Consider the following 23,238-nt stretch of genomic DNA (forward strand, 5'->3'; position numbering starts at 1 on the left):
CAAAGAACAATATGTTTTTCAAATCAGTTGCGATTCATTTTCAAGCTTACATTCACTTTGCTAATCGCAATCTCAAGCACACACTTCACTTTGAGCTATTAAGTTATCAACTAATAAGTTTTGTAAGAGAAGTTAAGAGTTTCAATTTGACAGTGTTTAAGCTCAAACTAAATATATCATTACATTTTGTTGTGATTAATCAAAGTATTTTATTGAATATTCATCCTCGAGATAGGAATGTTTAACGTAGTAGCATTTGAAAAATCTCTGAACATCCATAAAAATTCGTGTTTTCATTTTTCTTTTTCATTCAATTTTCACAGTACCCTAACCAAAATATTCAAATCCATCCTTCAGTTTCTTTCCACACTATTTCAGTTAAATGATCAATATTGAAATATAAAATTTAGATATCAGTTTCTCAAAAAATTGACTCACATTCAACAAAGAACTCAAAAATCTAAAGTATTTATTCAACTCTCTTCTAAACATTTTACCCGAGTTAACTGATCCTAACATACCTGCATCATCCCGAGCAATAACCATCCCGAGCTTCGGTATTGCTCGAGATGCAACATGGCTTAACCATAACAAACGGCTCCTCTAAGATTTTTTAATATATATAAGATACTTTGCATTCTCATTCTAATCGGCTCTCTCAACGGATATTTGTTTTTTTTTTTTTTTTTAACACTGAGCCAAACATGCATGCATTTCTATTTGGTTTGACGAGTATTAAGCTGCTCAACATCCGACCGGCCCTCCTATTGCACCGCCTCACCGACTCATCAAACTCACTGGGATGATGTGGCTTGCCTCGACCTGACCAACTTAATCCACCAAAACTGAGACATATTTGTGTGCAATATCAGTTTGCAGAAAGTTAAAACAAGCATTTATCCTTTGAAAGATAGGAAGGATTCTTGAGAATCCGCAACCACAAGTGATCGATAATTTGGAAGTAAAGATTCCGAAGACTGGGGCATACCTTCAGCTAAAATCGAATAGTCCTCCAGGTGGAAGTTGAATACCATTCCCCCCTCCTAAGTTAAAATTAGCATGTGACTCGTCACCAGCAGGCAACGTTTCATGGTCCTCCTCAAGCCAATATGTCTCAAGCATTCTCACAGCCTTATCATATATTTCATTGTTATCATGAGATTGCAAATTTTCAATCTTCTCCAAGCCCTCAGAGTCATCTATGAGCAGGGCAAAATAGTTGACATCTCCAGTGTCACCTTTTTCAACTTCCCCAACTTTCAATATGTTTTCTAATCCTTCTAAACATACAGTGACAATTCTTGGATCAGGAGAAACAAGAAGATCACACAGAGGCTTAATACAACACTGATTCACCAAGTACCTGTAAAATTATACTAGTATATATCTCAGCGTGACAATCTTACGTAAAGTTTTCACCAGTTGACAAACACTAGACAGCACTATAGAATAGAGATATAGAATACTTGATTTGATCATTGGTTCCCCCAGAGGTAGCATTTGAAATAGCCCATGCAGCCTCTTTCTTTATCTCAAATTCAGCATTCTGAAGAAGATTGACCAGGGGGGGGGTACTAATCCAGCATCAATTACAGCCTGCAATTCCAAAGCATGTTCAGTACGAATGACCGATTGAAAGATAACACGGGAATGGCAATTTACACTCGTCCACATCAAGAAAAGAAACGGTTAGTCAAACCAAATGACTTACAAAGCAAACAACATATGAACATTCAATCGACAATAAAGATCATTATGAAAAGCTTGATAAAAACAAACAAATCTTTTGTATTATTGGTGAATCAATTCATGAAAAAGACAATTTTCATATATATGATTATCTGGAAGAGAGAAAAATACAACCACTGATACACTTCTTTAGAAACAACATGGGTTTAAATCGAAAATACAATGATTAATTCCAAAGCATCAAAGTCAATCGCATATTAAGACTTACACTTTATGCTGGCAACTTTCAATTAAAACATCACTTGCCTGAATTTGTTCTCTGTTTCCAGCAGTAATGTTAGAAATTGTCCAGCATGCTTCCTTTTTTATGCTCTTTTTATGGTGGTGAGTCAACAGGCTCAACAGACAGGGAAGCACACCATGATCAGCAATATACTGGTGATAAAAATAACAGTTAAAGGTATATAATGCCCATCTAAGGCCTGATTTTCTCAAATTATGATAGAAATGCTAGCAGCTAAGTTATCACAAACAACCAAATGCAGGATAAAAATTTAACACCTGTGTTTGAACATCGTCCCCAGTCACAATATTCCCAACAGTACGAAGTGCAGGAATAAGCACTGATGGAGAAGGATGACTGAAAAACAACATGTTTATTATTAAAATTTCTATTGCTTCAATTAGTAAAGCAACTCACAAATGTTATTCATAATTCCACTCACAGGAGGAGCTCAACAAGCCGTTGACAGACACCTGCCTCGATCACAGCTTGAATTTTGTCGTTTGTACCATCAGAGAGGTAGGAGAGGGCCCAACATGCATCGGTCAGAACCTCTTCATCATTTGAATAAACAAGGCGCTGGAATGCTGGAAGCGCTGGTCTTACCTGATAAAAAAATTTCATAATAGTGCACCGTATAGTATATGATAACAAAAGAAGAAGTAAACCTCATCCAGACAAACCAAGCAAAAAGAAACCTGCTCAAATGGTGGTTGTGGCTTGCCTCTGCAGAAGTTTGACAATGCCCATGTGGCATTTCTAAGCATTGAAAGCTTGGCACTCTCATTCAACTGAGAAAGCAAAGAAACCAGGGCACCATGACCAAGAACAAGGTCACGACATTTAGGAGAATCGCCAGCAATATTACCCAATGCCCAGACAGCCTATGTTTAAAGGCAAAAACAATATGTTTAAGAAAATAGATAATTCACAAGGAAACAAGAATGATCCTAATTTTTTAAATTAAATTGCAAATAATACCTGCTCACGAACATCATCGCTAGGGGAACCAAGAAGCTTAACAAAAATTGGGACTGCCCCATGATTAATAACCACCTTGGTGTTCTCAGATGTTCCAGAGGCAATGTTAGTGAGAGCCCAAGCAGCCTCAAACTGTAGAAAAATCAAAATTTATAGAAAAGAAGGGTGAATCATATATCAGGTCGCAAATTTAAACCTGGAGCTGGGGGAAATCCTCCCTCGTAAGGAACTCAACAAAACGAGGAACAACACCAGCTTGAATCACTTCTTCAATAGGAGGACTCCTCTCTGGTAATTTGGTTCCAAGACGATCAGTGGTCCATAAAGTCATGAACACGATTAATGAGACTACAAGTCTTACCAATGGAAAGTAATTTACGGAATTGTATAGTTGCTTCCAGCTGCAGATTGTTATCGTTTGACCAAACCCCAGCAACCATAGAAGGAAGACTCTCCAACTGCATGTGAATGAAAAGGTATTATTGACCATAAAAACCAAAATCATAGTTTGAAGATGTCGAAATAGTTAGGATTTGATAGAGATTTGATATGCTCTATTTTGAACTAGGATCCTATATCATTGGTATGATAGGATATTTCCAGATTTAGTGGGATTTGATATCTCATTATTAATCTATATAAAGTGTACTAATCAATGTCTTTAGAGAATAAGAAATAAGAGAATTATTTATCCTTATATTGTATGTCATATTGTTCTATGTGGTATCAGAGCTTCTAGGTTATAATCGGCCATGAATTTCAAAGCAACTATGGTCGGCGCTAGTTCTAGTAGTGAAGACGCCGGTTCAAGCAGTGACGGTGGAACTCAATCACATGTCACACCCCCAGATTCATCTCTTCAAATAAGGATCCACAAATTAAATGGGAAAATTTATGTGGAGTGGGCACAATCAGTCCAACTTGTGATTGATGGAAAAGGAAAGCTAGGATTCGTGAACGGCGAAGTGAAAGCTCCGGCTTCGACTGACCTGAGATACAAGCAGTGGCGTTCCAAGAATTCATGGGTCACGGCATGGTTGATAAACTCGATGGAGCCAGCAATTGGTAAACCATTCATGTTTTTACCCACGGCTCAGGAGGTTTGGGAGGCAGTCCGAGAAACATACTCCGATTTTGAAAACTACTCTCAACTGTACGAGTTAAATACTCCGGTATGGCAGACGCAACAAGGTAACAAAGACGTCACAACTTACTATAACAAGTTGATAGTTCTATGGTAGGAATTGGACCTCCTCAATGCAGATGAGTGGGAGAGTAGCAAGGTCTGTACCCGCTACAAGGCAAACTAGACAGACATAGGATGTTTGTCATCCTTGCGGGATTAAACAAGGATCTAGATGAGGTTAGAGGACGTGTACTTGGGCGAAAACCTCAGCCCAACATTCGGGAGGTGTTTTCCGAGGTCCGACGTGAAGAAACTCGACGCCAAGTGCTGCTGAAACATTCTGAAAACACCATGGAGTCTGAAAGTTCGGCCCTTCTAAGTCGAGAGACAGGGTCTGATGGGAGACCATTTTGCGATAAGTGCAAGAAGCCATGGCACACTATAGAAACATGCTAGAAAATACATGGGAAATCAGCCCATCTTAAGAAAAAATTTGGCACCAACAGATCAAATACTGATATTCGAGCTCTTCAAGCAGGTGGTGAAGATTTTGGACTGCCCTCTACCTCCTCAGATTCTCTTCCCTTCACCAAGGATCAGTTGGAGCACCTATTCCAATTGTTTAATTCTAGACGTGATAAATCCAAACTCTCATGTTCCTTGGCCCAGACAGGTATTTATCCTTGTGCAAATATTGCTAATTCGACCACTAACAGTGTCTGGATTCTTAATTTTGGAGCAACAGATCATATGACAGGTTCATCGCAAGTGTTCTCCCCATATATTCCGTGTGCAGGAAACCAAAAGGTTAAACTTGTTAATGGCTCTGTTGCAGGGAAAAGAACTGTTGTTAGTTCCTCGTCTTTGATTCTTACAAATGTGTCACATGTCCCCTCTCTATCATACAATCTCTTGTCAATCAGCAAACTCACCATTAATCTTACGTGTCGAGTCATATTTTTGTCCTCTCATCGTGAATTTCAGGACCTAGCCTCGGGGAAGATGACTGTCAATGCTAAACAGGATGGTGGTTTCTACTTTCTTACCGCCAACTTTTTCCTTGCAAACGTGATCGTCTCACTTCTGTTCCCACTCAAGTGTCGATATTTTCTTATGGCACAGTCGGTTAAGTCATCCAAACTTTATTTATTTAAAGAAAATGTTTCCAAAGTTGTTTATCAAAAAAAATATTTCTACTTCGAATAGTGAATTGTAATGACCAAAATTCTTATTTTGAACCAATTACTAATTAAGAGATGATTAAAGGATTGTTAATTAAACATTATTAAGGAATTGATAATTCGGGATCAAACTGTTAAGATCCACTTAATTTAAAATAGATAACCCAATCTAATTCAGATTACATTTTCCCGAGAAATTCAACTAGACGAATGAGATTTTGACACGTGCAGATAAGATTGATTCGGATTTTATGAACTAGTCCAAATGCAGCCTATAATGGAAGCTGATTTCTTTTGTTTCCTACATCGCTTCCTTTAGAGAGAGTTCTGGTCATATACGTTAGGTTTTCTAGTCATTTTCTAGGGCAATTTGGTGTAGGGAAGTTTCAAAGGTAGTGTCGACTCGAGGAGGGGTCGATGAACCGGGAGGCAGATCGAGACGTCATCAGCGGGCTGACGATGGACGCAGGTATAATCCTAAAGCCTTAAATAGTGATTTAAAGATCATTAGGAAGAACTTTGAAGCATGTTTGGTAATTCATGATCTGGTTTTATAGTGATTTCATTATGTTTGTATTGTCTAGGTTCAGACGAGTAAGCTTTCTGTCAGATTGTTTTAGTAAGTTACGTGGTGTACTGACTGAGTTATCCATGCGTAGTATGCATAGTTATCTGTTGCATGATACATGTTTTACTGCTTTGGCATATTATGCATGATATATCCTGATATCTTTTGAGATATACCTCGATTATAGGGGACGCTCAGCCTTATTCTGTATTGTGGACGGTGGGGCATTGAGAGCTACAGTGTCCGACGGGACCCGCGGACTCTGATGACCTGGACATTGTAGGTCCACGTCTTGATGATGAGTGTGGGAGCCAAAACATGCCTAAGACAGATCAAAGATTACACACTCAGGCGCTTATAGACTGAGCATTAGATTTTTGACTTGATCCTTGATATCCGAACATATTGCATTTTGCATGCATCATATCAATTTGTATACTCGTACGTTCTCGTATTGGGCGATTGTCGCTCACGTCCTTGTTTCATCTTGGGCACCCCCATTCCACGAGGCAAGTCTTAAGTTGGGCGGTTCGGACGGCCAGGGCAATGGCTAGAGCAGTTGGGTTTTCGGTGGTNACATATTACGCATGACATATCATGTTGAGCCTGATATCTTTTGAGATATACCTCTTTTGTTGGGATCGGGGCCGATCAGCCCTATTCTGTATTGTGGACGATAGGATATCGAGAGCTACAATGTCTGACGGGACCCGCGGCTNGATACAGAGGAGGTTTTATTTGGTTTATTGTTTTCTCGCGCACATTATGTTTTTGATATAGTTGTATTAACGTTTGAGACTGCGATTATTGTTCTGTTTTTGTTTGGGTTGTGATAAACATAAAAAATTGTATATTAATTAAATGTTTTAAAATATAAAATTATAGTTTTTGTTTTATTAAATGTTTAAATATTATATGTTTATAATAAATTGTATAAAATATAAGTTGTTGTGTAATTATAAGTTTTTACTGTTTTTACATGTTCGATAAAACAAGAATAATCTTGGCTTTGCCAATGGGATTAAGATGATTCTTGGACGTGTAGAAAGTTGATTTTAATATCTACAATATTGGTGGCAAGCATGAGATAAAAATCTTCTCACAATTGGGATCAAATTAAGCAACAAATAAAGTTACCAAAAGAGTGGCAGTTTTACCATGCTCTAACATTTTGACCATATCTCTCAAATTACTTGGTCAAATGGTAAAAAAACAAATACCACAATTCAAACAACTCTATCTACATGTTTTGTTTTATGTGGAAAAGCAAAATCGGATGGGAAGATTTTCAAAAATGATGTGTATGATGACATAATTTCTTAGAACACCAATGAAGACTTATGTGAAAAAATATTTTATTTGTGGTTGTCTCCCCAAATTTGACTATAAATAGGGGTGCATTGTAATGTATTGAGATTACCCTCATTTTATGAACAAACCCTTGAGTTCATAATATTTCTCTCTTTGCTTTTCCTTTATTTCTTCATTTAAATATATTTAGCATACTAATTTCATATTCAAAGTTTTACGCTTTGAATAATGAGTAGCTGACTTCACAAAGTTGATATGAAAAGATGAAACTCTTGGTATGATAATAATGTTATTAAAAGGTAATAATCTATGTTTTATATTATTTAATCATTATTTATTTTTTATGTTATATTTATTTTTTAAACATTATTATACCTTACTTATAAGTGGGAGTTTTGATTTATTATTGCTATATGTTACACTAAATTCTTGGAACCATTTAAATGTTAGTTTGGTATTATCAACCATTTAAAGTGGATGCCTTGATTAATTGTATATGAATATATCATAATATTGATTTCTTGGTACCTTTTAAATGTTTGTTTGGTTTTACCAACCATTTAAAGTGGGAACCTTGATTTAGTGTTTACAAATATATATATAGTACAATAAATACTTGACAACATTTATAAGTTTTGGTATATATTATATACTTATAAGATAATAACATATAACATAATATAAATATGATTATTTAATATATTGGAACCATTTTATTAAGTGGATTTCAATAACGTTCATTAATGTTAACCTTATTAAAATACAAAGAGTGGATCCTCTAATCTCAACTACTTAGATTAAAATTCAAACAATTAAAGATTCAAACAATTAAAAGTAAAAAAACAAAAGGACATTGTAGTGGACTTGTAATTACATTAGCTTCCCTGTGGATACAATATTCGGACTCACCGAATTATACTACTTGTGGACAACCTGCTCTTGGGAGTGCAACAATCAAAGTCGCATCAGGTTATGAAATGATTAAGTTATTTGATTTCCGATGTTTAATTGTTGTTTATAGTTTATTTTTCTTTCTTTTAATTTTTATTGCTTGTGTGTTTTTCTTCTTTTGCATTTGCATTTGCATTAACATTAGGTCACGTACACCTAGTGGTCGACCATTTTAAAATAACCCTTTATTTTCACAAAACATGGCGGAAGAAACCATCCAAGAAAATGAGGATGAAATTCAAGCTTAACATGATCATGATAGACGAAGAACACTTAGAGATCACATGAATCCTATACGTACTAGTGCACCTTCATGTCTAGTTTTTCGCTCCGATGCATCTCATTTCAATTTTAAGCCTGGTATTATCCAACTTTTACCCAACTTTCATGGCTTACATTCTGAAAATCCATACATGCATTTACGAGAGTTTGAAGAAGTGTGCAACACATATAATGATTTAAATTGTAGCATGAACACCATTCGACTTAAGCTTTTTCCTTTTTCTTTAAAAGACAAAGCTAAAACTTGGCTACAAAATCTTAGATCGGGATCCATTCGAACATGGGATGAATTGCAACAACAATTTTTGAAAAAGTTTTTTCCATCTCATAGAACAAATTCTTTTAAAAGGCAAATCATCACTTTCACTCAAAAACAAGGAGAAACTTTTTATCAATGTTGGGATAGATATAAAGAATTGCTTAATCTTTGTCAACATCATGGTTTTCAAATTTGGAGAGTTGTTTCTCAATTTTATGAAAGTTTAACACCTAAAGACAGGCAAATGGTTGAATTTATGGGTAATGGAACATTTGAAGATAAAGATCCAAATGAGACAATTGAGTATCTCGATTCATTAGCAGAAAATGCTCAAAATTGGGACACTATAGGTACAATCGAGCCATCAAACAAGATTCAATCTCCGACATCTGGTGGAGGTACGTACACCCTCAAGGATGAACATGATCTCCAAGCCAGATTTACCTCTTTCGCAAGAAAAGTTGAGGCACTTGAATTAAAAAATGGTCAATTAAAATCTGTTAAAGAAATTACATGTCACATCTGTGATACAAGTTATCATTCTACAAAAAATTGTCCCACTTTGCCCTCTTTTAAAGAATGTCACCATGAACAAGCCAATGTTTTAAACAATTTCAAAAGGCCAAATTTTGAACCATTTTCTCAAAGTTACAATCCAGGTTGGCGAAATCATCCAAATTTTAGTTGGAGGAATGATAATGCTGCACAATTTTCACAATCATATTTCCAAAATCAACAAAATTTTCAAAATTATGCACCTTATGTTCCTCCACCTAAAAGGAATTTGGAAGATACATTGAATTCTTTCATTGCAAAGCAAGAGTCTACCAATACTCAAACTGCTCAAACTATGACAGATTTGAAAGAAACTCTTGCTAAATTTGCATCTGCACTTAATGTTCATGAAAAAGATAAATTTCCTTGACAACCACAGCCTAATCCCAAGGATCATCATTCACAAACTGGAACTTCTGAAACTCAACCGATAGATCAGGTAAAATCTGTTATTACCCTTCGCAGTGGTAAGGTTGTGGAAAAATCCATTTTTGAACCTTTGTGAAGATGATTATAAATCAACTCCAAAGGGTAAGGAAGTGGAACCCATAACTTGCGAAGAGGAGGTTCAACAGACAGTGTCACCACCATTCCCTCATGCATTGAAAAATATAAAAAAATCAAATTTGAATTCTGATATATATGATATTTTTAAACAAGTAAATGTTAATATTCCTTTATTAGATGCAATAAAGCAGGTACCATAATATGCCAAATTTTTGAAAGACTTTTGCACTGTGAAAAAAAATTGAATGTAAAAAAGAAAGCATTTTTAGCCGAACAAGTAAGTGCAATCATTCAAAATAATAATACTTTGAAATATAAAGACCCTGTTTGTCCTACTATTTCATGTATTATTGGAGAACGAAAGATTAAAAAAGTCTTGCTTGATCTTGGAGCTAGTGTGAATTTACTTCCATGTTCAGTTTATCAAGAACTCAATCTAAGCGAGTTAAAACCTACTTCGGTAACACTTTTACTGGCCGATAGATCTGTTAAAGTGCCAAGAGGTATGGTAGAAGACGTGTTGGTCCAAGTTGAAAACTTTGTATATCCTATAAATTTCATAGTTTTAGAGACACAACCTATTGAAGCTTGTAATGCAATTCTTGTAATTTTGGGTCATCCATTTTTAGCAACTTCTAATGCTCTAATAAATTGCAGGAATGGAATAATGAAGTTGTCATTTGGTAACATGATCTTGGAGCTTAATGTTTTTAATCTTTGTAACCAACCACATCACAAAGAAGATAAAAGTGATGATGAAAATCTTATTGAAACTCTTGTGGAACAAAACATTCAAGAAGGGAGTACTCGTGACCAACTAGATATTTCTTCAATTGATACTGTTAAAGAAAATATTCTATCAAGTATCACTTGTTACTAGGATCAGAGAAAGAATTTGAGCCAAAATATGATAACAAAGATGAACCACATATCGGAGTTGAAACCACCCTTGCCAGAAGAATTAAAGTATGCATTCCTTGGAGAAAATAAAACATATCCGGTGATAATTTCTTCTAAACTAGCAAGTGATCAAGAAGGTAAATTAGTTGATATGCTTAAAAGACATACAAATGCAATTGGTTGGACACTTAAAGATCTCAAGGACTTTAATCCACTAATTTGCACTCACAAAATTCACTTAGGAAAAAATGCTAAAACATCTCAACAACCACAAAGGAGATTAAATCCACAAATGAAAGATGTTGTGAAAATTGAAGTTCTCAAACTACTCGATGTTAGAATTATCTAACCTATTTCTGATAGTAAGTGGGTAAGCCCAACACAAGTAGTTCCAAAAAAATCTGGCATCACAGTGATAAAAAATGAAAAAGGTGAATTGTTAACAAGTCGAGTCCCATCTAGATGGCGGATGTATATTGATTATAGAAAATTAAATTACGCCACTAGAAAAGATCATTTTCCATTACCATTTTTGGATCAAATTTTAGCAAGAATAGCAGGTCATCCTTACTACTGTTTTCTTGATGGATATTCAGGCTATTATCAAATACCCATTGCACTCGAAGATCAAGATAAAACTACATTCACATGTCTTTTTGGAACATTTGCATTCAGAAGGATACAATTTGGTTTATGCAATGCCCCAGCAACATTTCAAAGATGTATGCTAAGCATTTTTAGCGACATGGTTGAAAATTGTTTGGCGATTTTCATGGATGATTTAACTGTTTTTGGGAATACATTTGATAATTGTCTTGAAAATGTGGATAAAGTTTTAACAAGATGTGAGGAAAAAGGTCTTATTTTAAATTGAGAAAAATGTCATTACATGATTACTTCTGGGATTGTTTTGGGACATGTCGTGTCATCTCATGGAATTGAAGTTGATTAAGCAAAAGTTGATGTCATTGCCAATTTACCCCCTCCAAAAATCATTAAAGAAATTCGCTCATTTTTGGGACATGCTGGATTTTATAGGAGGTTTAAAAAGACTTTAGTTTAATCTCTAAACCCATTTGTAACCTCTTAACAAAAGACACTGCATTTGAGTGGACTCAAGAATGTCAAAATGCTTTCGATAAAATCATTCGACATTTAACATCAGCTCCTATCATGCAACCTTCTGATTGGTTTTAACATTTGAAATCATGTGCGACTCGAGTGATTATGCAGTCGGTGCAGTATTGGGTCAAAGAATACACGGTAAGTCTTATGTGAGATATTATGCAAGTAAAACTTTAAATAATGCTCAAATGAATTACTCCACAACTGAAAAAGAACTATTTGATGTAATATTTGCATTAGATAAATTTCGTTCTTATTTGATTGGATCAACGACTATTCTGTTTAATTATCATTCTGCTATTAGATATTATTGACCAAACACGATGAAAAGCCACGACTGAATTTGACATTGTAATCAAAGATAAAAAAAGGAACCGAGAATGTCGTAGCTGATCATGTATCGAGACTAGTAACAGGATCATCTTGTGAAAGGGCACCAATTGATGATAATTTTCCTGATAAACATCTATTTTCAGTTACTACTACACTTCGTTTGCTTACATAGTAAATTTTCTTGGGACAGGAAAAATGCCACCGCAATAGAGTTCCCAAGATAAAAGAAAATTTTTGAATGAGGTAAAAAAACTTTTATTGGGATGATCCGTATCTGTTTAAGTATTGTCCAGATCAAATTTTTCGACGTTGCATACCCGACAATCAGGTAAGTGTGAAAGATTGAGATTGCTAATGCAAAAAAGAATTCCAGAAGATATTCGTCTTGTAATAGAAGCTAAGGTCCGATTAGAAGGAGAAGCTCCACAGTCATTGCTCATTCGGTATATGTCTGGATTAGGAAAAAGCACTTATGCGAAAACGAAGGGCCAAAAGGTTAGGTGTTTGTCATAAGTATTCAAGATGGACTTTGACAAACGATGCAGATCTTTAGGTTGTGTTTCCAATGACAGAGAAGATAAAATTGGCTTCATTAAGAATGGGCTGAGTACAGAGTCTTTAGATAACATCTTATCGACTCTTGAGACGCATTCTAGAGGACACATGCCTATTGAACTTCTCAGTTTATAGAAACAATTCCAAGATGAGCGTCATCGTAATAGTCTTGGGAATCCGACTAAGAAAATTGGATGGGAAGTACATCATCGACTCATAGAAGGCGTTGAAGCCGTTTCTGGACGTAAAACCAGAGGAAAATTGTGAACCACAATCACGCTACTATCTATATGCATATGTGTCATTATTATTTTTACTGTTTATTCTGCTTACAGTTGTAACCCATAGTTTTGTCATGATAACATATTATCCTTATAAAATCTCTCATCTTTCTCTCTATTTTCGTAGACCAAAAAGAAAGTAAAACCATGGCTGGATCCTCTGCACAAACATTGAAAAATATTTGTGTATTTTATGGGTCGAGTCCTGGAAAAAATGAAGTGTTTGTAGAAGCAGCGAATAATCTTGGAAATATATTGGCTGAGAGAAAAATTCTCTTGGTATATAGGGGAGGTAATATTGGGTTAATGGGATCTATTTCAACATCTGCTCATCTTGGAGGTAGTCATGTTTTGGGTATTATTCCTACAGCTTTAACTGAATAAAATATTACAGGTGTTACGATTTGGGAGAAATTAAAAGTTTCTTCTATGTATGAAAGAATCACCAAAATGATTGAAAATTCTGATGCTTTTATCGCACTACCAGATGGTTTTGGTACATTAGAAGAAATTTTTCACATTGTTCCTTGGGCACAACTTAATATCCATAATAAACATGTGGGCTTGTTGAATATCAATAATTATTATGACGGTTTGTTGACATTTCTTGATAAAGCTGTGGAACAGAATTTCATTTCAGAAAATTCACGACGGATGCTCATCCCTGCTTCGACTGCCAACCAATTAATTGATGATTTGAAAGCTTTTGTTCATAAGCATGATCCGATGATAACAAAGATCAATTGGTCGCAATCAAGCAGTAAGAAAAGAAAGTTGGATAATTGATTCAAAAGTCGTGATTATTAATAGTTATTTTGACATTAAGGACAATGTCATATTCTGATTAAGGAGAGAACAAACTCTTTGTTTAAAAAAAAATTCAAAAATTAAAAAAAATATTTAAAAAATATTATTTTATAATAAAAGCATGTTTATTGTTTATATCATAGTAATTTTTACAAAAATATCATATATTACATGTTTGACAGGTTTAAATTAGAAATGTATTAATCTATCTAAGGATGTTTAAATTTTTATTTGAAAAAAAAAAGTAAATTTTAATATTCCGATAACTATAAAAATATGATCTATGAAATCTTTTTGAGTGATTAACCATTGTGATAAGATCAGTTATTAAAGTATATGGCCCAAGACATACCTGATAAGATTGCCTAAAATTTTACACTCACATATATTTTGTTAGTGAGTGGAGAAGATTGAAAAAACAGCTTTCGAGTCTTAAAAAAAAATTGATATTTCTTGGAAGAAAAAGAGAAAAAAAAAAGATGTTGAAGATCTATGGAATTTTAAGCATGTTTTGTTTTATGTGGAAAAGCAAAATTGGATGGGAAGATTTTCAAAAGTGATGTGTATGATGACATAATTTCTTGAAACACCAATGAAGACTTATGTGTAAAAAATAATATTTTATTTGTGATTGTCTCCCCAAATTTGGCTATAAATAGAGGTGTATTGTAATGCATTGAGATATCCCTCATTTTATGAACAAACCCTTGAGTTCATAATATTTCTCTCTTTGTTTTTCCTTTATTTCTTCATTTAAATATATTTATCATGTTAATTTCATATTCAAAGTTTTACACTTTGAATAATGAGTAGCTAACTTCCCAAAGTTGAGATGAAGATGTGAAACTTTTGGTATGATAATAAGGTTATTAAAAGATAATAATCTATGTTTTATATTATTTAATCATTATTTATTTTTAATGTTATATTTATTTCTTTAAGCATTATTATACCCTACTTATAAGTGGGAGTTTTGATTTATTGTTGCTATAAGTTACACTAAATTCTTGGAACCATTTAAATGTTAGTTTGGTATCATCAACCATTTAAAGTGGATGCCTTGATTTATTGTATATGAATACATCATAATATTGATTTCTTGGTACCATTTAAATGTTTGTTTGGTTTTACCAACCATTTAAAGTGGGAACCTTGATTTAGTGTTTACAAATATATATATAGCACAATAAATACTTGACAACATTTATAAGTTTTGGTATATATTATATACTTATAAGATAATAATATATAACATAATATAAATATGATTATTTAATATATTGGAACCATTTTATTAAGTGGATTTCAATAATGTTCATTAATGTTAACCTTATTAAAATAACAAGAGTGGATCCTCTAATCTCAACTACTTAGATTAAAATTTGAACAATTAAAAATTACCAATTAAAGATTCAAACAATTATAAGTAAAAAAACAAACAAACAAACAAAACAAAATATAGTGTAATGGACTAGTAATTACCTTACCTTCCATATGGATACGATATTCGGACTCACCGAATTATACTACTTGTGGACAACCTGCTTTTGGGAGTGCAACAATCAAAGTCGCATCAGGTTATGAAATGATTAAGTTATTTGATTTCCGATGTTTAATTGTTGTTATTAAGTTTAAATTTTGCATGCTTATTAGTCTGTTTAGTAGTGACGTTCGGGGCCCATGCAAAGTAAAAACGCTTAGTGATAAACGATGGTTTGTGTCCTTCATTGATGATCATTCACGTCTGACTTGGGTTTTCCTTTTGAAAGATAAGTCTGATGCAGGGATCACATTTCAAAATTTTTTCCAAATGATTCAGACTCAATTCCACACTAGGATCAAAATTTTTCGAAGTGATAATGGGCGGGAATACTTTAACAATATACTTGGCAAGTTTTTCCAAGAAATCATTCACCAAAGCTAATTTTCCCATACACCTCAACAAATTGGTGTGGCTAAACAAAAAAACAGACATCTCCTTGAAGTTGCTCGGGCAATTAGTTTTGAAACCAAAATGCCTAAGTAATTGTGGGGAGAAGCAGTTTTAATAGCCACATATTTGATAAATAGACTATACCATCTACGATTTTGAATTTTCAATCCCCTGTAAATATTTTCCACAAAAGTTTTCACAATACACGTCTTCTCACTAAAATCCCTCTAAAAGTATTTGGCAGTCTAGCATTTGTTCATAATTTTGATCTTGGTATCTCAAAACTGGATCCAAAGGCACGAAAATGTATCTTTGTTGGGTATCCTGCAAACCAACGGGGATACAAGTGCTTTGACCCTGTTACCAAAATTTTTTTTATCTCCATGGATGTAACATTCGTTGAAGGCAAGTCCTTCTATGATCAACATCTTCAGGGGGAGTCGAAAGATAGTGAAGATGATGATCACTCAACCGAGCCTGACTTTCATATAGAACTAGGAAACTATGAAATTTCAAACTTTAATCAATCCGACATAACAACGGAGACAGGTGAGAAACAGTTTAAAGGATTGGTTTATACAAGGAAGAAGCACTCAAAGAAAGGGGTAGACCCTATCATTCAACAATGTCATGAGTCAACTCATGGACTGGATCTTGAAACTCAGAATGATGCCTTGACTACTCCTGAAAACAACATTGATCTTCCCATTGCCCAGAGAAAAGGTACCTGATCATGCACAAAACACCCAATTTCAAACTTTGTATCTTATAAAAAACTGTCACCGTGTTTATTTGTCTCTCAGTTAGATGTCATCAATATTCCTAAGAATATACAGGAAGCTCTAGAAATCCCTGAATGGAGAGAGACGATTTATGAGGAGATGAGAGCTCTGGAAAAAAAAACTCTACCTGCGAGAAGGCTTACCCCTTACCTACCAAGTGGGAAATCTGTTATAGATTGTAAGTGGGCATTTTCCCCAAAATATAACTCTGATGGATCTCTGGAACGGTATAAACCACGGTTGGTTGCCAAAGACATCACCCAAACATATAGGGTTGATTACACAGAAACTCTCTCCAGTGGCGAAACTCATTACAGTTCGAGTCATTCTCTCTGCTGCTGGTAATCTTGATTGGCCACTAAATCAGCTAGACGTGAAGAATGCCTTTCTAAATGGTGATCTAAAAGAGAAAGTGTACATGAAACCACCACCTGGATTTACTAATCAGTTTAGACCAAAAGTGTGCAAGCTAAAGAAATCACTATATGGAATGAAACAGTCTCCCAAAGCATGCTTCGAAAGGTTCACAAAGTTTGTGAGAAGCCAAGACTACTGTCAAGGACAATCGGATCATACCTTCTTCACAAAAAGGCCCAACAGTGGAAAGATTTCAGTGTTAATTGTCTATGTTGACGATATAATATTGACAGGTGATGATATAGAAGAGACAAACAGGTTAAGGAAAAGCATGGCAAGAGAGTTTGAAATAAAGGATCTGGGGCAGTTGAGGTATTTCCTTGGAATGGAGGCAGCAAGGTCCCAAAGGGGAATCACGGTGTCTCAAAGAAAATTCTTGACCTCCTGAAAGAGACAGGGATGAGTGGATGCAAAACACACCCATAGAAGCCAATAAGAAGCTAGGAGATATCAACAATGGCGCTGCAGTGGATACAGGAACATATCAAAGACTAGTCAGGAGATTGATTTATCTATCCCACACATACCCGGACATTGCCATCGCAGTAAGTATGGTGAGCCAATTTATGCACTCGGCGTGTGAAGAACACCTCGAAGCTGTATATCGAATTCTACGATATCTAAACGGAACTCCAGGGAAGGGATTACTCTTTGAGAAAACTGAGAATCGAGAAGTTGAAGTATATACAGATGCTGATTGGGTAGGATCAGTCACTGATCGAAGATCAACCTCTGGTTATTACACATTTGTGTGGGGGCAACTTGGTAACATGGAGAAGCAAAAAACAAGGAGTAGTTGCAAGAAGCAGTGCATAAGCAGAATTCAGATCTATGGCACATTGAGTTTGTGAAGTATTGTGGCTTAAACGAGTAATGGAGGATCTAAAAATGATTTCAAAGCTTCCCATCAAGTTGTACTGTGACAACAAAGCAGCCATTCGGATTGTTCACAATCCAGTTTTTCATGAGAGAACAAAGCATATCGAAATTGACAAGCATTTTATAAAAGAGAAACTTGAAGAAGGAGTTATCTGTATTCCATTTGTTCCAAGCCTATTACAAGTTGCAGATATCCTAACTAAGGGCCTATCCAAACAAACCTTTGAAGAACAAGTGAGCAAGTTGGGGATGATGAATATCTTCGCACCAACTTGAGGGAAGTGTCGAAATAGTAAGGATTTGATAGATATTTGATAGGCTCTATTTTGAACTAAGATCCTATATCATTGGTATGATAGGATAGGATCCTATATTATTGGTATGATAGGATATTTCCCAGATTTAGTGGGATTTGATTCCTCTTTGTTGATCTATATAAAGTGTATTAATCCATGTCTTTAGAGAATAAGAAATAAGATAATTATTTATCCTTCTATTGTCTGTCATATTGTTCTATAGAAGATAAATCTATATCTATAATCTGTAGAGGATATTGTTAGGATAAGTTTATATTTTAATTTTATGTTTAAACTTCCTTTGTAAGCTACTCTTAGACCTAGATTATCTCCTAGACTCTCGAGATATTGCAGATTGTAGGCCCTTTATATATTAGGAGTTGGTTGGCTGTATTTTGATTATTCAAGTTTCAATAAAACTCTTTTTTTCTCTCTGACTATCATCGACTTTCATGGCATCAGAGACCAAGATTGTTCAATAACCTGATACTTCCAGATTACAATGGTAAAGATGGCGTATTCTAGCGAAGCGTATTCCGGAGAATCCAAATAAACAGATTCTACCTTCTCTACAATTCCGGCTTCCCCGGCCAGTGACTCCGCAACCCTGCAGATTATGAGTCACAAACTTAATGGCAGAAACTTCCTTCAATGGTCTCACTCCGTACAAATGGTGATCCGAGGGAAAGGGAAGTCCGGATTTCTTGATGGTACAGACAAAGGTATCACATTTGCAGCACTAAGTGATCTTACTACCAAAGGTGAGGCTTCGATTATTTATTTTGGGGCTTCATCATACGATGAGTAATGAAAAATTGTTTATATCATATAATCCCTGTCCCGAAATTCATAAAATAAAAATTGCAGATGGGGTCGTTTACTATTGTCGTAGGCATAGACACCATTCGAATAAATCCATTACTTGCTCTCAAGGACGTACTTCATTTGCTTGAACTAGCACGCAATTTACTATATTCGTAAGATCACTAAAGATTTGGATTCCTCGTTAACTTTACATTGTCTATACGTATTTTTCAGGACTGGGATCGGGAAGGAAATTGACAGTGCTAAGTCAATTTCTGGACTTTATTACCTCAAAGATGACACTTCGGTGAGCAATCAGACTTAGGAAATCTAAGGTACTTCCTTGGGATGGAAGCGGCGAGAAATAGAACTAGAATTTCAGTATCTCAGAGAAAATATATGATAAGACCTGCTGAAAGAAACTATGATGCTTGGGTGTAAACCAATTGATACACCAATGGATCCGAATGTAAAACTAGGAGAAACTATAGGTGGAAGTCCAATAGACAAAGAAAGATACCAACATTTGGTGGGAAAGTTGATATATCTCTCACACATGACGACCTGATATAGCTTTCTCGGTCAGTTGTGTGCGCCAGTTCATGCATGCTCCCCTAAATGGGTACATGGATGTTGTCTATCGGATTTTAAGGTACCTAAAAAGGGACTCCTGGAAAAGATTATTTTTTCGAAAAATTGAAGAAAGAGGCATTGTAATCTTTTCAGATGTTGATTGGGCTGATCTATTGATGATAGACGATCCACCTCTGGGTATTGTTCTTTTGTCTGGGGAAACCTAGTGACTTGGAGAAGTAAAAACCGGACGGTGGTTGCCAGAAATAGTTTTGAAGCCATGCTAAGGTCAGTTGCGCACGGTCTATGAAGTATTGTGGCTGAAAAAGGTACTTGAAGAGCTTGAGGTGCCTATTGGGTTGCCTATAAGGATGTTTTGTGGCAACATAGCTGCAATCAATATTTCTCGCAATCAAGTTCATCATGATAGAACCAAACATGTGGAAGTGGACCGGCACTTTATAAAGGAGAAGATTAAGATGAAGGAACAATTTGCATGGTTAATCTGCCAACAACAAAGAAAACAGTGGATATCCTAACGAAGGGACTATTCAAAACAATATTCGAGAAGTTTGTAGACAAGCTAGTGTTGAAGATATTGTTAGGATAAGTTTATATTTAAATTTCCTTTGTGATCTAATCTTAGTCCTAGATTATCTACTAGATTATCGAGATATAGCATAGTGTAGTCCCTATATTATATAATAGGGGCTGGTTGGTTGGATTTTGGTTATTCAAGTAAAAATCTTTCTCTCTGCCTGTCATCGACTTTCATAATCAATCACCATAGAACAAAATAAACAAAAATATGAGATTTGTGGCATCAGGATCGGGATTCAGCCCCACATAGCTGCACTGGCAACCCAGAACGGGTGGCCTGCCCCTATTTTTTGGGGCACCACCATTATCATGAAGCATGGGAAGGACAGGCAACTACTACCCAAAGACTCTCGCTTCTAGGTTCACACAGCACAACAGACAAACATAACAAAGCCCAATCATTACAAACAGGAAAATCACAAGTAATAACTTTTTACATCATTATTAGCCTACACTAAAGCATAATTCTTAAAGATCCTTAATAATCAAATCCATTACCGACAAAGTAAGAGCATACCATATTACTAACTATTCTCTGTAAATCACTGCACAAGAATAGCGGAAGCTTCAATTACAAGCAAAGAGATGCAAGCAACTTTTTAGGATACATATACCGCTCTTGAGCACACACTTGCAAACAAAGTATTAAACCGATACAGGTAAGCAACCCGTGCGTGATTTCAACAATGGACCAGATTATCAGAAATTAAAATATAATATCACAACCCACTAGTTGCATGAGCCCTAACCGAAAAATAAGGCCGGATTAAAATAAATACCAAAAGCTAGAGTTCAAATTGCATCTAAACTAAAAACTATTTTGGCATTCTAATTTTCAGTCTCGTGTCCATCGTATCTAACAATTTAATTGACACAAAAATCAATCTTTATCCCGGCAGATGAATATAAAAATGCATATTTTACTCCACAGCTTCACATGCACAACAATCAAGGGTACAAAATAATAATAATTAGAAAATAGACCTTTTTCTCCAGAGGGGAAGCTTGACGAGGCACCGAGAATTGCTGCTGTTGTTGAACAAGTTCACGGCGCTTCTTAAGCAAGCTCTCCTGGCGCTTGCACTTTCGGATCTCCACCATGTTGTCCTCCCTCCGTCTCCGACCCTCCTCCGCGTCCACGGCCACCTTGTACCTGTTCCGCCGCACCTCCGCTTTCGCACCGGGCCTCAAAGACATCGTTTCGATAACCAAAAACAGGACAACACCGTGTATAAAAAGGCACACGCGTAGACGAGCGAGAAATGGAAAAGCATTTGATTAACGGGGGACCTATTGCTGCGCTAATAATCGAGTGACAATGTAATTCCCAAATAAAACCCTTTAAGGTTACAAAATTACGAAACGCCACTGTACGTAGTTATTCATTCAATAAAGTCTACAAACATATTTTTTCTAGAACAAAAGAACCCACATCATCCTCCTTCCTTCCTTAAAGCGTGTCCTGATTAAATCTCAAATATACATATGTAGCAACATCCAAACCACATAAATTGCGGAAGACAGAATATAAGCTCAAACAAAAGCAAAGAAGAGACGTCTACCAACATTTTAACTTTTTAAAAGTGGTTATTATTGAAGATTTTTTGTTGGATAATTTTCATCAATGATATTGTTGTTTTATGTCAATAAAATCATTAAACGTTAAACGGATCTGTTTTTTTACTCTTCATTTTTATTTCGTCTACCAACATATTTTTTTCCAAGACTAGATAATCAATCGCCGTTATATTTCAGGTGTATATTGTGTAAATCTCGAATATATGCAGTAACTTGCAAATAATACACATCAGATAATAAACTCCAAGAAGAGGCCTCTACTAACATTTCCTCTTTTAAAAGTGGTTACCAAGCATTTTTGTTGGTTAATTTCCACCAATATAGTTGTTTTATGTCAATAAAATCATTAAAAATTGCACCACGTAATTTAAGTAAATAATGACCACCAAGAGTGTTTTTCCCTCCCTCTGTGAAAAACTTTGAAGCCCTTTCAATCTGGTATTGAAAAATCATGGGAAGTTGGAAATTTTTGTCCCAATTACTCAAATTTCTTTCAACATACTCCACTTCTAATTAAAAATAATAATTCAGCACTTCCTCAAATTGAAGTAGATACATATAGAATTCTCGGTTCACAATGAGAATAAAATCAAATACAATATAATATTTCTCAAACTACAAAGTGGTTATATTAATTAGGACGTTCTTTCACCAAGTGTACCTCATTTAGTCATTCACACGGTATATATAAGACTACCCAAAGATACTAAGGAAATAATTTGACACCAATATAAATATTCATAAAAAATAATAATTCTTGAGCAATTAATAAAAAGAAAATGCAGCAGCAATAAATAAAATAGGCGGTTTAACCAGTCATATATTATGTATAATATATATATATATATAAATGTTGCGCAGAATTTAAATATCTTTAAAGATTTGAGGTTCTTCCGGTTTTTGATTTCATACAATCTTTAAAGGAATGTATGTACAACATACTTTTGCCAAGAACACTACAAAATCTTCAAAGATAAATATATATCTTTAAAGGAATTTATATATATTTAGGAGGTTTAACCGGCCATATAATATATATACAAGTATTTTAACACATAAATAAAACACACCTTGGAATCAAAATAAGAACTTCAATATGAATCTTCAAAGGATTTACAAATTCTTTAACAACATAAGACTTGAAGGATAAAAACACTATGAATGTTAGTGGAAAAAGTAGGAAAAGTAAAAAAGAGAAGAGAGAAAGAGAAAGAAAGAGAGATAGAGAGAAAGTGATGGAATAAAAACTTGAAATAAAACTTGCATTCTCTTGGAGAACTTGTCTTCTTTTTATAGGTATCTTCGAGTGTATTTTCGGAATCTTGAATAGTATTTATCGTTATCATGTTTGCATCATTTTGACGTCATTTTTTTCATTTTTTTTACAATCAATATAAATAATTTAAATTTTACAATTCTGTTGGGGGATCGATTTAGAGTTTAGAGAGGGGAGTGAATAGACTCGTTCCTTTGTTTGACGTTTTTGCAAAGGTGCTAGAATCATGTTAGAGATTATAGCTAATCTTGTTCTAATATATTTCCATCAGATCACAATAACTTGTGCGGAAACGATCTGATGGTTTGAGATGAAAACAATAAAACAGTAGACAGTAGGTGTTTCTGGAAATTCGAAGATGAAATTTTCTACGTCTCCCTTTTTTCTGTTTCTAGAAGATATCACT

General features: G+C 34.9%; 1 pseudogene; it reads right to left on the reverse strand.

The window, feature by feature from the left end:
* Window positions 1-415: 415 nt before the first annotated feature.
* LOC140962396 (importin subunit alpha-2-like) lies at window positions 416-21,232 on the reverse strand (annotated as a pseudogene).
* Window positions 21,233-23,238: the final 2,006 nt, after the last annotated feature.

The sequence above is a fragment of the Primulina huaijiensis genome, chromosome 2 (assembly GCF_012295235.1).
Source record: "Primulina huaijiensis isolate GDHJ02 chromosome 2, ASM1229523v2, whole genome shotgun sequence".
NCBI classification, from domain to species: Eukaryota; Viridiplantae; Streptophyta; class Magnoliopsida; order Lamiales; family Gesneriaceae; genus Primulina; species Primulina huaijiensis.